The sequence below is a fragment of the Chlorocebus sabaeus genome, chromosome 8 (assembly GCF_047675955.1).
Source record: "Chlorocebus sabaeus isolate Y175 chromosome 8, mChlSab1.0.hap1, whole genome shotgun sequence".
Classification (NCBI taxonomy): domain Eukaryota; kingdom Metazoa; phylum Chordata; class Mammalia; order Primates; family Cercopithecidae; genus Chlorocebus; species Chlorocebus sabaeus.
Window position 1 is genome coordinate 62072781 of NC_132911.1, and position 18862 is coordinate 62091642.

Here is an 18862-nt window from a genome sequence, read left to right on the forward strand (position 1 = left end):
TGAAATTGCTTCCAACTAATTACTGTCTCCCTCTGGCTTGTAAGAAGATTGTGCATCTCCACCTATGTATTGTCATATAACTAGCAGTGCTCCCTCACTGGGGAGGCAGAACAACCCTTCCCTATTGTTGTTAGGCTTGGTCAACTCAGGTACTTTGGCCAAGAGGCACCAAGAGTTTCTCCCAACCATCTCACTCTTTTCCCACTTCCATGAGAATGGTATGTCTGCCATGAGAAGGCCATGGAAATGGCTGCTCCTTCAGTATGTAGCGCAATAGTAAGATGAGGTATGGAAAAGGTGCACAGCAGACAGCATATGGTAACCACTGTGCAACGTGAGTGAGATTTGGAAGATTTCTTGTTACCACAGCTTGTTGCAAAGCAGACGAATACAAAATCAATACCAGAAATGGGTGTGGCCATGTGATACGCTTTGATCAATGAAATATGACCTGAAGTGATGTCTGTTGTGACTGGCAAATCACTCACAGAATTTCCAGCAGCCTTTTGCTATATTCCCTTTGTGATGAGAATGACTTGTCTGGATCCCAGAGAAGAAATTAGAACAAAGTCATAAGACCTGACCTGCAGCTGCTGGCAGGAAAAGTGAATGAGAATAAAATGTCTCATTCACTTTGACACTCATAAAATGTCATAAACAATGGGATTCGTTTTACTTGAATTATCATAATGTGTGTGTGTGCGCCTTAATCTTCTTTTTCCTTTTTGTTAGCCATTCTTAGACCCCAAGCCTTATGTCTTAGTCCCAGGGGAGTGAGAAGAGGGTCACAGAATCCTGACCTGACCTCTGCTGTACTACTTGGCAGAGATCTGTTGATCTGTCTATAACATAAATGTAATAACAAGGTAACATAGCCTTTCTCAAAGAATGTTCTGAATGACCTAACTTCTGCAGGAAGTTAATAGGTGTTGCATGAAGAAAACAGATAATCTATGATCAACAAAGTGTGAGAGATACTAGGCTAAACAAATTCAAGCAGATTTATTACCTTAAGTTTCCTCAGAGCTTTTAATGTGTTAATGTATATTGCAAATCTTGATGGAAATTTGGTTTTCAGGTCTTCTAAACTTTCTTTTGTCTTGGGACCAATTTTATTTTCAGAACATCTCTTAGGACCAGGGTTTCACATATAATAATTTAGAACACAAGTGTTCTACAAGTGGAAGTACACGTGGTCCTAGAAGTGACCATGCAGCAATGCTTGTGAGCTGGTATCATTGGAAGAGACCCACACCTGGACTCTGGCAGAGTCATGGGCCTGCCCATAAGGACAGTGGTTTCCAGCTTCTGCTCCAAGTAGCAGGTGACTCTTCCCACCGAAGTGGCTTTGCAAGGTCCCTACAGTTCACAGAGAAAGATGACCACCTGGAGATCATTCACTATGCCAAACACCAAGGAATTCAGATTGCAGCCAGAGATGGTAGAATAGCCAATATTCTGCAGAGCCTTACACAGAAATTTATTATAAAAACCTAGTACTTAAAACTTTACTTCAAGTAAGTATATAATCAAAGACCAAGAATTCTCTGCAATGAATAGGGCCCTGAGCAAAAATGGCATTCCCACCAGATAAAGCCTGCAACAAGAAATAAGGGACATAAAGGTGAGTGTGGAAATCAGAAGGGGCTGAACATGGTGGTTCATGCCTGTAATCCCAGCACTTTGGGAGGCCAAAGTGGGATGATCACTTGAGTCCAGGAGTTTGAAACCATCTTGGGCAACATAGTGGGACCCCATCTCTACTCAAACAAAATTTTTTTTAATTAACTGGGCATGGTGGTGCACACCTGTGGTACCAGCTACTGAAGAGGCTGAGGTGCGAGACTCACTTGAACCTAGGAGTTGGAGCTTGTAGTGAGCTATGATCATGCCACTGCATTCCAGCCTTGGTGACAGAGTGAGACCTTGTCTGAAAAAAAAAAAAGAAAAAAACTGAAAGAAGAAAAAGGAACAGTGTAGAAAGTGCAAGAAGCAAGGAGAAGGAGAAAGAGGAGATCCAAGGCAAATCCTGAGACCAGCTCAACACGTCTAGAGAGCTGTAAGAAATAAGCACCAGCAATCAGTATAAGGTCACATTCAATACCCTTTGTAGTGAATTAATGTGTAGACCTTTCCAATAATGTAGATTTAATTCTGGGCAGAGAAGACAAGAAAGGTGTCCAGTTTTCACTGTTGCATCTCTGGAGAGTGAGTGTGAGTAGAGACATTCCATTCTGGGCCAAAGTGCATGGAGTGTTTACCTGGAGGTGCCTGTGGCAAGGTGAGATGACAAATACATATGATTGTCATGGTAGAAGCCAAGGTCCAAATGCCAAGGCATGGATGGACATGAAAGAGAATATATTTGGGTCATTAGCAAAAAAGGATGAAATCAAGACAAAATCAGAAATGCAGAGAAGCTCAAGGGGACAAAGTTCAGTAGTACAAAGACTGTCAGGGTAGTCCTGTCAGAGCTTTAGGTTTCATGCTCTTTGGAAGAGCAGGCAGGCAGGTTATGGAGGTGCCATGTTTGGACAGCTCGCCCTGGGGAAATAGTTTTCTCCTCTACTTGTAGTTTCACTACAAAGCCCAGATGATACACAATTGCTGGCTGTACTCTTTTTGGTCCTGTCCAAAGAGGACGCAGAAATCTGGCAGAACACTCGGCCCCCTGCTGCGCATGGAAGGCAAAACAGCTCTTTCTGCCTCCTGCAGGTCTCTGCAAGCCTGGCCCTGCCAGGACTTTCATGCTGACCTACTTTTTAACAGTGCAAGGTCTTGGATGTGTTCCCACCTGTCCTAACCATGGATAAAAGCCTAAAATCCAGTTATGGCACAACTTTCTTTTCCTCCTAGTTCCTTAATTTTTGCTCCTTCTCCATGCTGCCCCCTACTTCTCTGTGTAGGTGGATGCCTTTTTAAGCCTGAGTGAAGAGAGACAGTCCTTGTAAGCACAAACATACAAAGAAAGTGAGGAATATAAAAGTGCTTCCTTCTACTCTTCTGGATTCTCTAGCTCATCTAAAAATTAAATCGACATAGACAGATTAACTAGGGAAAATATTAATGACATACATACAGGCAGAAGTCCAGCAAAAATATGAGACTCCAGGAAGGAGCCAGATGATTGAGACTTACATAGTATCCTGAGTTACAGAAAGGAATATGGGTTTGGGGCTTGTTTGGGGGGATGGGTGTGGAGACAAAGTATGGGAAGGAGAGGGAGAGACCCTAGTCCTTTTATGCCAAGAGTCTCCCAGGTAATGAGAATTGTCTTGGAATAGCTCTCTTCCTGGTACAATATCTTTACTCTGAAAATTTCTTTATAAATGTAAATTTCCTTTAAAAAGGGGAAATTTATATTAAATACTTCAGGCAGTTGACAGGAGGTGATATGGTTTGGCTATGTCCCCATCCATATCTCATCTTTAATTATAGTTTCCACAATCCCCATGTGCCATGGGAGGGACCTGGTGAGAGGTAATTGAATCATAAAGGCAGTTACCCCCATGCTGTTCTCATGATAGTGAGTGAGTTTTCATGAGACCTGGTGGTTTTTAAAGGGGCATTTCCCCATTTGCTTGGCACTCCTCCTTCCTGCCATCATGTGAGGAAAGTCATGTTTACTTCCCCTTCTGGCACAATTGTAAGTTTTCTGAGGCCTCTTCAGCCATGCAGAACTGTGAGTCTATTAAATCTCTTTCCTTTACATGTTACCCAGTCTTGGGCAGTTCTTCATAGTGGCGTAAGAATACAGCAAATTGGTACCAAGTAGGTTGCCATTATAAAGACAACTGAAAATGTGGAAGCCACTTTGTAACTGGGTAACAGGCAGAGGTTGGAACAGTTTGGAGGGCTCAGAAGAAGACAGGAAAATGTGGGAAAGTTTCAAACTTCCTAGAGACTTAGAGAGTTCAGAATACAGAAAGATATAAGAAAGTTTGGAACTTTCTAGAGACTTCTTGAATAGTTTTGATCAAAATGTTGATAGTGATATGGACAATGAAGTCCAGACTGAGGTGGTCTCAGATGGAGATGAAGAACTTGTTGGGAACTGAAGCAAAGGTGACCCTTGTTATGCTTTACCAAAAACACTGGTGGCATTTTGACCCTCCCCTAGAGATCTGTGGAACTTTGAACTTGAGAGAAAGGATTTAGGGTATCTTGTGGAAGAAATTTCTCAACAGTAAAGCCTTCAAGAGGAAGCAGAACATAAAAATTTGAAAAATTTGCAGCCTGACTATGAGATGGAAAAGAAAGCCCCAATTTCTGGGGAGAAATTCAAGTCAGCTACAGAAATTTGCATAAGTAACAAGGAGACAAATGGTAAGCATCAAGATAACAGGGAAAATGTCTCCACCTAGGAGAAAAAAGTGGGCCGGGCCCAGGGCCCCCCTGCTGTGTGCAGCCTAGGGACTTAGTGCCCTGCACCCCAGCTGCCCTAGCCATGACTGAAAGGGGCCAAGGTACAGCTCAGGCCATGACTTCAGAGGATGCAAGCCTCAAGTCCTTGCAGCTTCTACATGGTGTTGGGCAAGCAGGTGCAGAGAAGACAAGAATTGAGTTTTGGGAACCTCTGCCTAGATTTCAGAGGATGTATGGAAACACCTGGATGTCCAGGCAGATGCCTGCTGCAGGGGTGGAGCCCTCATGGAGAACTTCTGCTAGGGCAGTGTGAAAGGGAAATGTGGAGTCAGAGCCCCACACAAAGTCCCCACTGGGGCACTGCCTAGTGGAGCTGTGAAAAGAGGGACACCATCCTCCAGACCCCAGAATGGTAGATCCACTTACAGCTTGCACTGTGCACCTGGAAAAGCCACAGACTCTCAACACCAGTTGTGGAAACAGTCTAGAGTGGGGCTATACCCTGATAAGCCACAAGGAGGAGCTGCCCAAGGTTGTGGGAGCCTATCTCTTGCATCAGTGTGACATGGATGTGAGACATGGAGTCAAAGTAGATCATTTTGGAACTTAAGGGTTTAATGACTGCCCTATTGGATTTCAGATGTGCATGGGGCCTGTAGCCGCTTTGTTTTGGCCAATTTCTTCCGTTTGGAATGGGTGTATTTACCCAATGCCTGTATGTCCATTGTATCTAGGAAGTAATTAAGTTGCTTTTGATTTTATAGGCTCATAGGTGGAAGAGACTTCCCTTGTCTCAGATAAAACTTTGGATTTGAACTTTTGGGTTAATATTGGAATGACTTCAGATTTTGGGGGACTGTTGGGAAGGCATGATTGTGTTTTGAAATGTGAGGACATGGGATTTGGGAGGGGTAAGGAGCAGAATGATATGGTTTGGCTTTGTGTCCCCATCCAAATCTCATCTTGAATTAGAGTTCCCATAATCCCAATGTGTTGTGGGAGGGACTCAGTGGGAGGTAGTTGAATTGTGGAGGCAGTTACCCCCATGCTGCAGTTCTAACGATAATGAGTGAGTTCTCACGAGATCTGATGGTTTTATAAGGGGCTTTTTTACCTTTGCTTGGCACTTCTCCTTCCTGCCATCATATGAAGAAGGATCTGTTTGCTCCCTTCTGGCATGATTCTAAGTTTTCTGAGGCCACCTCAGCCTTGAAGAACTGTGAGTCTATTCAGTCTCTTTCCTTTATAAATTACCCACTCTTGTGAAGTTCTTTATGGCAGCATGAGAATGGACTAATACAGGGCGTAACAACATTTTCCTGCATTGGTTCATGTTTAATTTCAGTTCGTTTAAAACAATCAGTATGCCAAAGTGGTATACTTTGGAGTGACATGTTCTGAACTCCCACAGAGATTATGTCATAAGAAAGGGGCAGAAGAAGCATCACCAACTCTAAGGGACAAAATTCTCTCCAGCAGCCAAAATGAATGCAGCTGCCACTTAGGGGAAGTGAACAAGGACAGAACCACCCAGAGATGATGGTGAGAAATGGCAGAATGCCTGGGAGCTGGAAAACGACTCCATGGAGTAAAAGTTCACAGCATCCTTTGGGACATGGCTGATGTTCATGACAAGGTAATAGCAAAATTATTTTCTTTCTGATGAGGCTCTGTTCTTATACTCCCTCCCAGAGATTACAGGCCTGATGGTTGTAAGCCTTACTGGGCAGAGAGACACCCAGCCCTAGGGCTAGAGCTGTAGGAAATTTTAAATTTTAAAATCCAACTGAGAGCCAGTTTGCTCTTTATTATCACCTTGCCCCAACTGTTCTAAACAATGTCAGTGACAAAACAGTCTTCTATATAACATCTTTTTAGGTCTAAATTCTAGATCATTGCTATGCTTTCTGTTGAGTTTTTTTTTTTTTTAATTGTAGTAAAATACATGTAACATAAAATTTACCATCTTAACCATTTTTAAGTATACATTTCAGTGCCAGGAAGTGCATCCACATTTTTGTGCAACCATCACCATCATCCTTCTCCAGAACTTTTTTCATTCATTTTACAAAACTGAAACTCTGTATCTACAAAGCGACAACTCCTCATTCTTCCCTCCCTCAGGCGCTGGCAACCATCATTCTACCTTCTGTCTCTTTGATTCTGACTGCTGTGGGCAACTTATGTAAGTGAAAATATACAATATTTATCTTTTTGTTGCTGGACTATTTCATTAATCACAGAGTCCTCAAAGTTCACCCATGGTACAGCATGTGTCAGAATTTCCTTCCTTTTGAAGACTGAATAATGTTTCATTGATGTGTATACTACATTCTGTTTATTCATTCATTTGTGGATGAACACTTGGGTTGTTTCTTCCTTTAGGCTATTGTGAATAATACTTTTATGAACATAGGTATGTAATTATCTCTCTAATATATGGCTTTCAATTCTTTTTGGTACATACCCAAAAGTGGAATTGCTGGCCATATGATAATTCTTTTTTTGTGTCATTTGAGGAACCATCATGCTGGTTTTTTCCATAGTGTCTGCACAATTTTAGATTCCCACCAAGGGTACACAAGGGTTCCTTCCAATCACTCCACATCCTGCCAACACTTGTTATTTTCTGATTTTTGATAGCCATCCTAATAGATGTGACATGGTATCTCCTTGTGATTTTCTTTGCATTTCCCTAATGATTACTGATGCTGGGCATCTTTTCATGTGCTTATTGACCATTTGTACATCTTCTTTGTAGAAATATCTATGCAAGTCTTTTACCCATTTTTAAATCAGATTGCTTTGGGTTTTTTGTTGATTTGTTGGATTTTAATACTATCCTTGTATGCTTCAAGTTAGAATTTTTCTATTACTTATCTTTTAATAAACCTATTCAGCAAGGAAGTTAATTTACAGAATTGCCATTGTATAGTCAATCACCAAGACAGGCAGACTCAACCACACAAGTTCTTTTGAAAAGTCTGTTTATAACAGGAAGGTTTCATATAACTTCAGGTGCAGTGTATTTCTCTAACTCTTGCAGAACCACATCTTCCTTCATTAAAATATACTCTAAATGAAAAATGATAGAACAGTAATTATGACAACAAAGAAATAGAATTTGAGCTATTTCAATTCCGCCATTCTATATGACCACTTAGAGTTTTTATGTACATCTAAAATTTAAAATAGTGTGCTAGACACAAGCTTGTTGTTTTACAAAATTAATACATTTTACAAGTTTTAGTTTATGCATAAAACATTTTACTTAATCTAAGTAATATCTTTAAATTTGAAATGTATTTGTTTTTAATTATTAGTCATCCAAGAAAATAAAATGTAATATTTTTAATGGTAGTATAAATTGGATTGTTTGCAACATTTTGGTGTTATTATATTTTTCTAAATAGAATTGTTTTTCCTGGTATCATTAGAAGTTTCAATAAAATAAAGTGTTTATTGTCTGTATTTTTTTTCTGGCCTCTGTTGTTATTATTTATGCCATTTTATAATTATTACTGGAAATAATTTTATTGTATAGGTAAGAGAGGTGCTATCAGTGGTCCTCACTGGGGTCACACACAGTAACTGAGCCACCACTTTTCATATCCCTCCCGTGTCCTCACAAGCTTTCCTTTCCTGCATCACGGTGGCAGCGGGGGACTGTGATGTAGCCCATGCAGAGCTATCCTTGTCACAGGAAAAAAGAGTACAGTGTTGTCCCAAATGCTCAAAAAGTCCCCACTAAATGACTGTGACATGATTAAAATCATCGTTTTAGCAGAATGATTTTTAAAATAGCTTAAATATAATGAGGGGGTGAAGCAGAAGACCAGGGGTCTTTTTTAAGATTTTTAAAAATAGCTTAAATATAACGAGGGGGTGAAGCAGAAGACCAAGAACCAGGAAGCAGCTGAACACAGAAATGCCCTCTGTGTCACAACAGTGACTGCCCTAAGTAGCTCCCACTGCATTTCCCTCATGAGTGAGGGTTTCTCGCTTGAACCATGGGTAACACTGTACAACATGTGTTCAACTCGGAGTTACTAGTCTGGAAAGATCAGCAGAACCCGATTTGAACAGTGTCTCTCAGACCATCCAGACATGAAGAGGAGGATGCCAGGACAGCCATGCCACTCTTTGGGAAATGGAACAAATCTGGCCAGAACCTTCCTGGTGGAAGCCGAGTGACAGTTGCTGAGTGTTGAGCTGAGAAATGGCTAAGGCTGCCAGAGTCAACTCTCCTGATCCTTTCAGCTGGCTTTGAGGACTCAAAAAATCTGTAGTTTCCATAAATCCAGAGCTGCCTTGGGCCCATGTCCAAACTGGCCACTGTCCTTCTGTTCCACAGAAACTTTTTTTTCTCTCTCTTTTTCTTTTTTTTTTTTTTTTGAGACTCCATCTCTCTGTCACCCAGGCTGGAGTGCAGTGGTGCGATCTTGGTTCACTGTATCCTCTGACTCCTGGGTTCAAGCAAGTCTCTGCCTCAGCCTCCTGAGTAGCTGAGATTATAGGCGCCCACCACCACACCTGGCTATTTTTTTTGTATTTTTAGTAGAGACGGGGTTTCACCAACTTGGCCAGGTTGGTCTTAAACTCCTGACCTCATGATCCACCCTCCTGAGCCTCCCAAAGTACTGGGATTAGAGGTGTGAGCCATCGCACCTAGCCTCCACAGGAGCTCTTACTGCCAAAGGTCTTGATCTCCTTTTCCTTTTTAAATAAAATGTGCTTTCTGCATTTAGCTTCTTTTGGAACTCCTCTACAGTGAAGCAGATGAAATCCGTTTGTTATTTAGGGGGAAATGAAAAGATATTTCTTGACATATAAGATTCTCGGCAACCCAATCCGTTTTTGAATTCTACAGTGAAGTACAACATACAACAGAAATGTGCACACCTTCTAAGTGAACAGCCTGATAATTTTTCACTAAGTGAATTTCCCATTGTAACTAACATCAGGTCAGGAAAGAAACCATTACCAGCATCCTGGTAGACCTTGAGTCTCCTTCTAGTCCTTACTCTCCAGGAAAGTTAACCATTGTCCTCACTTCTATCATCATAGGTTAATTTTGCCTGCATTGAACTCTGTGGAATTTTGCCATGTGTGCTTTTATATGTCTGTCTCTTTAAGCACAGTATTATGTACATAAGAATCACTTTGTTGTGTATGTTCATTTATTCTCATTTCTATTTAGTATTCCATTGTAAGAGTATAACACAATTCATTTATCCAATCTGCTATTCATAGTATTCCATTGTAAGAGTATAACACAATTCATTTATCCAATCTGCTATTCATAGTATCCCATTGTAAGAGTATAACACAATTCATTTATCCAATCTGCTATTCATGGGCATTTGAGATGTTTTCAGTCTGAGGTTATTATAAATATTGCTAACTGTGGATATTCATATACGTTTTTGGTGTCATTAATATACATATTTCTCTGAAGAGTAGGATCTCTCTCAGAGTGCAATTGCTAGGTCATAAGATATGACAAATTCATTGGTACTACCAAAGAATTTTTCAAGGTATTTGTACCGATTTAAGCTCTCATCAACAGTGCAGCCATGTGGTCAGCGCCTAGTAGTATTACGTTACAGTTTACATTTGCCTGACAACTGATAACAGTTTATCGCCTTTCCCATTGCTTGCTAGAATTTCAGAAGTCCTATTTTATTAAATACCTGTTTATGTCTTTTGCCTACTTTCCTGTTGGGTTCTCTGCCTTTTTCTTTTTTGTTTTTTTCTAAATATTTATTATTATTATACTTTAAGTTCTGGGGTACATATGCAGAATGTGCAGGTTTGTTATATAGGTATACACGTGCCATAGTGGTTGGCTGCACCCATCAACTTGTCATCTATATTAGGTATTTCTCCTAATGCTCTCCCTCCCCTAGCCCCCCACACCCCAACAGGCCCCGATGTATGATGTTCCCCTCCCTGTGTCCATGTGTTCTCATTGTTCAACTCTCCCACTTATGAGTGAGAACATACGGTGAGGTATTGCTGTTCACAAGAGCCATTAGCTGCAGGGGGTCTGCCTGCAGACCTTGACCTAAACAAAGAATGAATAAAACGTACACTGACACACAAATACTCTGTTTTGCCAGTCCAGCTGAGTGTCTTACCACCTACACACCAACAGAGGCTTGTCATTGCGTCTGGCATTGAGCAGCTTGCACTCCAGGCATTTATTTGTATGCAATTAATAACAGAAGTTCTGAGTCAACACAGTTGTGGATTATTAACATGGTTAAGAGCGTTCTAGGAATTATTGAAGCTCAGGTACAGCAGTTTAAAGTAAATACTATTAGGGGGCAATATCTTTGGTCAACCTCCTCCTGAGAGGGCTATCTGGCTCAAAGGTTAGTTAATGGAGGTCGGGTAAACAAACTTAACTGGGGAAGCCTCTATTGTCCTTAGTATTTACCTTATGACTTAACGTTCTAAGGTAAGAACTGGCTGCCTTCAGCCTGTTCAATTATTACAAGCTATGTAATCTTTAGGCTTTCTAAAATGTTTGTGACTATTTCCTATAATTTTTCTTAATGTTTCTTTTTAATATTTCTCCACCATCCTAACTGAATCACAACAATGTGGTGTTTAGTTTTCTGTTTCTGTGTTAGTTTACTGAGAATTATGTTTTCCAGCTTCATCCATGTCCCTGCAAAGAACATGAACTCATCCTTTTTATGGCTACATGATATTCCACAGTGTATATGTGCCACATTTTCTTTATCCAGTCTATCATTGATGGGTATTTGGGTTGGTTCCAAGTCTTTGCTATTGTGAACAGTGCTGCAATAAACATACATGTGCATGTGTCTTTATAGTAGAATGATTTATAATCATCTGGGTATACACCCAGTAATGGGATTGCTGGGTCAAATGGTATTTCTGGTTCTTGATCCTTGAGGAATCACCACACTGTCTTCCACAATAGTTGAACTAATTTACACTTCCACCAACAGTGTAAAAGCATTCCTATTTCTCCACATCCTCTCCAGCATCTGTTGCTTCCTGACTTTTTAATGATTACCATTCTAACTAGCACGAGGTGGTATCTCATTGTGGCTTTGATTTGTAGTTCTCTAGTGGCCAGTGATGATGAGCTTTTTTTCATATGTCTATTGGCTGCATAAATGTCTTCTTTTGAGAAGTGCCTGTTCATATCCTTTGCCTACTTTTTGACTGAGTTGTTTTATTTTCTTATAAATTTGTTTAAGTTCTTTGTAGATTCTGGATATTAGCCCTCTGTCAGATGGGTAGATTGCAAAAATATTCTCCCATTCTGTAGGCTGCCTGTTCACTCTGGTGATAATTTCTTTTGCTTTGCAGAAGCTCTTTAGTTTAATTAGATCCCTTTTGTCTATTTTGGCTTTTGTTGCCATTGTTTTTGGTGTTTTAGTCGTGAAGTGTTTGCCCATGCCTATGTCCTGAATAGTATTGCCTATGTTTCTTCTAGGGTTTTTATGGTTTTGGTCTTACATTTAAGTCTTTAATCCATCTTGAGTTAATTTTTGTATAAGGTGTAAGGAAGGGGTCCAGTTTTAGTTTTCTGCATATGGCTAGCCAGTTTTCCCAACACCATTTATTAAATAGAGAATTCATATAGCCAAGACAATTCTATGCAAAAAGAACAAAGCTGGAGGCATCATGCTACCTGACTTCAAACTATACTACAAAGCCACAGAACCAAAACAGCATGGTACTGGTACCAAAAATTATATATAGACCAATGGAAAGAACAGAGGCTTCAGAAATAATGCCACACATCTACAACCACCTGATCTTTGACAAACCTGACAAAAACAAACAATGGGGAAAGGATTCTCTGCCTTTTTCTTACTGATCTTTATAGTAACAAAGAAAGAACATAAATGAATACCTTGTTTGCAAATTCTTACAAATGTCTTCTCACACTCCATGGTTTGTCTTTTTATACTCTTAGTAATGTGTTTTAATAAACACAAGTTCATAATTTCAATAAAGACCAACCTGGCATTTATGGTGAGCTCTTTTTGTGTCTAGTTTAACTCTTTGTCTTATCTGAGAATCCAACCTATTTTCGGTGCCCTATTTAAAATCAGGCAGTCCGGCTAAGTATCCATCTCATTTGAAAGCTGCTGTTCCCTATGGTAACCCCTCTGAACTCTATTTTTCCTCTCTTCTTCTTCCCCACAATATGTAAATGCCATGAATAATGATGTTTAATTCCATGAGTTTGATTAGCTTGCTCTGTTAAAGTACATGAAAATCTCCCAGCACCATACTGAAACTTGTCTCTTGAACCTTTTACATATCTGATATCTCAAACCGGTCTTTTCACTGCCACTAGACAAAGAAAGAACTGTCACTCTGGACCTGCCACTCTGGTGAGGCTATCTACAGCTGCCTTTCTTCTAGGAAAGAAGCACTTGTTCCTACACTGACAGAAATTGCCAACAGGAAAATCCTTCATCTGGCTTTTTAAAACATTCTTTCTCAGTAATGAGTTTTGAGATTTTCATACACAATCTGCTATACCAAAAGCCAATCAAAATTTTGGTTGCATTTGTGGCACCAAGAAGAGTATGTCGAATTTGAAATCAGAAAAATCTGAACCAACTTGCAGCTTCCATCGTTTGCTTTTTATTGGCCACTGGGGGAAGTAGAGTACTTAAACTTTCTGAACTTCAGTTTCCATATCTGTAAAAGAGGAATGGCAATGACTATTTCACAGAGTCTGGAGGGGCCTTAGATGAGACAGATAAATTATCTGAAAATATTTGCATACTCTAAAACATGCATACATTAAAAGTCACTCATATTGTTACTGCAATAATTAGGAATTTTAAATACAAATTCATTAGATTGATAATAGCAACTAACATTTATTGAACTTACTGTATGTGCTCTGAAGCACTGTTATAAGCATTGTATATATCTTAACTTATTTAATTTCTGCAACAACCTGTAAGTAGGTTTTATTAAAATACTCATTTCCAGATGAGGAAACAGAGGCACAAAAAGATTGAGTGGCTTATGGAAAGTCATACAGCTACTGAAGTCAACAGAATGTTAGTCCAGGGAGATGGCTGCAGAGTTTACCTGCCTAAGAAAATTACACAGTCCCCATGGTCTTGGGCTTGATGTATAGAGAATCCTCAATGCCATATGGTAAGAACAGTAGGAGGGATTTGGAACTTCTGCCAAACATCATTGTTAGACTGCTTCAGTGAAGGATGGGTTTCTATCACAACTTCACAGAACCTTTGTTTTAGAAGAAGGAAGGAAATTAATATACATGGAAAGACTACATAAATCTTTTGTTAGGTACTTTACAACCTCATGACACAGATATCGTTATTACCCCATTTTATGAATAAGAAATGAAGATTTATGAAGATTAAATAGCTAGTTTACATTCACAGATTTAGGAATAGCATCAAAACTCAGACTCAGGTAGAAGCAGCACTTTTTCCTAGTGGCCCAGTGTGGACCACTATTAGCACCTCTCTTCCCTATACAATAAAATTATTTTCAGTAATAATCTTAAAATGGCATAAAGTATAATAATAATAGTGGCCAGAAAAGAAATACAGAAAATAAACTTTTTATTTTTTGAAGCTTCTAATAACGCCAGGAAAAACAATTATATTTAGAAAAATATAATAACACCAAGCTTTTCACAATTCAACATTTAACCAAAAAGCATGTATCACTTTTATCATCTGAAAAAAGCGAGTTAAAATAAGAAAATATAGATATTCTCTAAATTTGAATTGAAAAAGTAGACGATAGCACACATGAAATGAGATGATTTCTCATCATCCTTTCTACAAAGTCACTTGGTTTAGATTCCAATCACACCAGTAGAACAACCTAACTCTGCAGTCTCTTAGCTGTGTGTGCAAGTTTGAAAGATCTCTATCACTAGAAAACTGATTGGCTATTTTAAAGATATTATGGTCTGCATGAAAGTAACTGGAAAGATAGGAAGCTGAAAAATGTTGAAGCCATTTTGGGTAACAGTGAGTCCATTAGGAAAAATTCTATCACTTCTGGTAGCAAAACTATTTTAATTCATACTTCCTGAACAACAAAATAAATGATTCTTTTTGAGTTACAGGGTAATAGCCTTGTGCAATAATTTATGAGGCTTATGTTGTAGGTGTTTACTATAAAATATTCAATTTCTACATGTAAATTAAGGAGCGTTGCAGTAACAGTTTGCATAAAAGGGAAATACAGCCTTTTTGCTGCCTGTTTTTCTCACCGACGAAAAGACATACCTCTGTGAGTACCCATGGTAGTGAGAGAATGTGTCAAGAACACACATCAATCTGACTGAATATTTTACCTCCATGCTGTGCAGTGCTGTGCAGTGCCATGGTCACGTTTAACGCATTAGGCAAAGAACAAAGGAAGCCTATCATCTTTAATTATTAAGCACTGAAGAATAAATCCAGAATGAGAACATGTGGAATGTTCCCTTAATACCCTTCTGGGTTCCCAAAACAAGTTGGAGTTGATTTGCATGAACCCTACTCTCTCACAAACACAACCTTCTGCAGAAGCATTTCAGAAATTGCTCTGAAATTGTTTCCTACATGTTTTTGAGAGAGAAGCATTGTCTGAAACTATCTCAAGCATTTTATTCTATAGTACAGGAACTATTTTTATCATAAAGAGAACAATCCCTTTGTTAGAAGGGTACTGATTTAAGGATTAAGATGGGTTTTATTTGGCTGTTTTTTTTTCCCCCCAGAGGAGAGTCTACATGCTATTAAGAGCATGTAATTCTAATGTCTGCTGGCTCCATAACTCCCACATACTCATTAACAAGTCCTCATAATCACTTCCCTGCCACTGAAACAGCCTCCATTTATTTCTTTGAGAGCTTGCTTAAATAGGTTCCACAAATGGGATCCATGGTCCCACAGGCAAGACAGACGATGGCATCTTCCTGTTGTTTCTCCATCTTCTCACTTTAATGTCCCCATCTCTGATGCATAAAGACACTTGGAAAAACCTTGTTTCCAACACTGCACATGATGAAAATGCCACTGCCCATGCCAGAAGGGCAGTTGCTGAATATTCCTAAACCATCCATGCCTTAACACGGCAGAGTCCACAGGGCCCTGTGCAAAGCTGGCAAACATCATGCTTTCCTAATCCTACCACACTGCTACTGGGTTTCACCAAGTCTCTCCCCAGTAATTTTGTTAACTCCTATCCCATATACCTTGCCCAGAATAATAATGCCGTGTTTCTTATGAAAATCAGTTTCAAATACCTATAATCATGCTATCTCAAATCCAATCTGTGGAATTTGAAGGGAAACAGTTGCCATAATGTCTCCTCCATATTCTACCACTGTCACCTAAAACCCCTCTCACCTTCACCAATTACAGAAATTCTCCTGTGTATCCAGATTCATGTAGATACTGGGAAGGGAGAAGAGATGATGAGGTATGGGAGAAGAATGGGGATGATATTTACATGGATAGAAACCTGGCCTCAGCTCAGCCAAACTAAAAGCCTCAGATGTAAGATTGAGGAATGCTGGACTTTATCTACATTCAAAGATGAAAGATTCCTTTGTTAGGATCATACATGGCATTTGCCCTATAGCGGAAACAATATATTAGTTTCAGCTACAGTGCAAAACTGAGAGCTGTTGACCAGAAAGTAAGAAACTTGGATTCTAATGCTTGTTCTGCCTCCCAAGCCTATGTCCACAGATGCACAGGAGGGCGAGCACCCTTGTCCTGTCCACAGCCCCATCCGCACAGCTTGACAACTGTTCAATGAGTATTTTTAGTTGAAATTTCTTTGTGCTTCCCCCACCCTCCATAAAGTTGAAATGATAACAGCTCTCTTACCTGCCTAATGAGACTGTAAAATTAAAACATATGTGTGAACACGTCTACTGAATGTTCCCTTTCTCCTTGTGAGTGAAAACACACCTAATGAAGTCTGATAAACACAGCATCGTGCTGCTGTGACTCTTCATCTAGGAAAAGATCCAGGCCCAGCCCGCCATATCCTCCTTTGGAAGCACTCCGACATCTCCTTCAGAGCTCCTTCACCGTCCACATATGAGTACCTCCTCCTCAAGATAACCAGCTTTTATTCAAGCCCTAGCCTTCAAAAAGCATTTTTAAAATGTGTTTATTGTTCTTTTCATGCCACGTATCTTCTGCCGTGTTTCACTGTAAAATGGCTATTGCCGCAACAGCCAAAAGGCCACAAGTTCCTGATACTGCAACAACCAGATGCTGGACTCTCCTTGCGTCTGGGTTCCCAAAGGACCACAGAGAGCAGGATCCCTACTGACCCTCACAGGATGTCTAGCAAGAGGAAGAAACATGCTTTTATTGTGGTAGGGCACTGGAATTTCCCGGGTTAATCTGTGACCTCTATGTAGCCTTGCCTGTCTTGAGAAAGTCAGGCTCATGACAAAAACTTTGGTTAGGCTTTTTAATGGTTTTTAACAACTTCATGAGTTACGAACATGCTGAGAGACAGCAGCCACAATAAAAAGCCCTGCATGCCAGGGGTCAGAACCCTGACCCCAGCCCCAGTTGAACCCACAACTTGCTGTGTGACCTTGGCCAACCCATTATATTTCATTGTATTGTAGATTGGCTCATTGGCTTCTTTTAATAAGTGAGAAGAGAAGACTAATTTAGCTTTTTAAAGAGCTTTCAGGTCTAACATTCTATACATGAACTTTTGGCTGCCTGTCTAGGAAGGTACCCAGTACCTATAACTTTCTTTCTGTGGCATTATGCTTTATTTTTTAAAAACTAAAATAAACAAATTAAAAAAAACTCTACTGACTGACAATTGTTTGGAACCCAACCTATTTATAAGCTTAGGGTTACACTAAGGCTAAAATCTCATTTAATGTCAGGTTACTTGTAAATCTTGTATTTATATGAAAGTTGTTCTACCTTAGAAAGCAAATTTTGTGTGTGTGTGTGCCTGTTTTTTAACCATGCGGTGAGCACTCCTGTCATTTAAGCAAATTTAGCACACAGAAAAATTAAATTCAATAGAATCCAAAATTAAGGAGCATCATTAGTGGATAAAATAGCAAACTGCTGATAATCTGATTCAGAGCACTAAGAAGATGCTCTAGAAAGAAACATAAATGAAAAATAATGAAACTAAGCTGCTTCAAAGCCATTGAGTAGAGACTATTGGAGAATGTCCCCTGTGATAGGGAAGTAATCCTTTTCAGTCCATAGGGCCCAGTTTTGGCTCAATTCTCGTGCCATGGACCTTACAGCAGACTGGAGGAAAATTGTATTATAAGAAATCATGCATGAATGTTTCTGAAAGTGGACTGGGAGAGCCAAGACTCTTTGTTTTAATATGAATTAAGTTTTCATCTCTGGTTTTGGAGTTGAACTACTGGCTCTTGCTCAGGTTTTCCCTCTAACATGTGCCTTGGCTGTAGTGCTAAGCTTCAACTGCATCAATTAATGTCTCATGCTTGGCCCAATTCATTTCCTGCTTCTGCCTAACATGTTACTTGAAGCATTTTCAAATTCTCTCTTTTTAACAAACCTATACTTATCCCATGATTGGACACCGACATAATCAAGTCATGTTTGTTCATTCTCACTGCTTAGGCCTGTGTTTGGGAAAATGGATATCTTTTACTTTTGAATAACAGATAAAAATGCAAATTTGTGCAGGCTGATTTTGTCATAAATACTGATTACCATCCCTTGGTTGAGTCACCTGAGCCATATCTTAAATACACACATACACAGACACACACGAAAAATAGAATAGGCGGTAAGTTAAAATTAAAATGAATAATAATTAAAATATCTTCTTAGAATTTATACTATGTATAAATATATATAGTTTCTAAAACTCATCTATATTTTATAAAAATATGTGTAAAATCAGAAAAATAAGTGTAATTAGAATGACATTTTGCAAATCATTTATGAGTTTTCCTTTTCGCCTTTCTCTCTTCATGCCCTTTTACATTGGTCAGCCTAAAGCCTCCACGTGTCTAGGAGATTAGTATTTATTACAGCAGCCGTTAATGACAAAGAATGAGGAATATTCAGCATCTGATGTTCACAGGATTTTACAGGACAAGAGGCTTGAGAGCCAGGCATTGCCGAGAGGGAAAGCGTTTCCCAATCCCTTTCTCTCCTCCTTTGGCAGGTTTACCACAGAGCTGGGAGACCCATGCTCCTTCTGTTCTGTAGTTCAGGGAAGATATTCTTTCCACCTGAGAGGGAGAAGCCCTAAACTTGTTGCTCTAAGGTAAAAGGAAGATCTGATTTAGGGGAAATAAAAGAAAAGCCTGCTCCTTTCTGGTCCCAAGAAATGGTTGGAAGAAGAAACAAAAACAGGGAGAGGCATGAGCCCCTCAAATGCATCTGCCCAACTTCCCCCTGGGCCCAGGGACCAGCTGAGGTGAGAAGTCAGGGAGAGTAAGCCAGAGACACAGGATTCCTCCCTCCAGCTT

General features: G+C 39.7%; 1 pseudogene; it reads left to right on the top strand.

The window, feature by feature from the left end:
• Positions 1–1218: 1218 nt before the first annotated feature.
• LOC119624779 (uncharacterized) overlaps positions 1219–18862 on the top strand; it is a 44253-nt pseudogene continuing 26609 nt past the window's right edge.